We start from the raw sequence: 526 nt of genomic DNA, 5'->3' as shown, positions 1-526 counted from the left end.
AGTGTTTACACTGCGATGAGAGATTCAGCCATTCAGCACAACTGATGACACATGAGAGGATACACACTGGAGAGAAACCGTGTCAATCACAATACGCAGATCATCTTCAGATGATCCACACCAAACGTGACACAATAATGCATTGAGCAATAACATCTCTTCTGTATAAATCAGTCCTAATCAGCCGTAACAAACAGCAGGAAAAAGAAGCATCATCTTTGGTTTTCACTGTGAAAGACTTCATCTTAAAGACCAGCAACAACTCAGCTCAAATATGTTGATGCTTTTTACTGTTACATTTTCTATAAGTTTTTTTTTCTTGTTCATGATTCTGAAGAAGAGCTTGTAACCCTTTTAAGAGAAACTGAAATCTAATTTTTCCTTTGTTATTTTATCTTTTGCGGTTTGTACTTTGATCTTAATACCTCGTAATAATGAGAAACTTTCTCGTAATAATGACTTAGTTTCTCGTAATAATGAGAAATGTTCTCATAATAATGACTTAGTTTCTCGTAATAATGAGAAA

This window comes from Sinocyclocheilus grahami, unplaced genomic scaffold (genome assembly GCF_001515645.1).
Source record: "Sinocyclocheilus grahami isolate Dianchi unplaced genomic scaffold, SAMN03320097.WGS_v1.1 scaffold2127.1, whole genome shotgun sequence".
Taxonomy (NCBI): domain Eukaryota; kingdom Metazoa; phylum Chordata; class Actinopteri; order Cypriniformes; family Cyprinidae; genus Sinocyclocheilus; species Sinocyclocheilus grahami.
Note: the sequence above shows the minus strand (reverse complement) of the source record.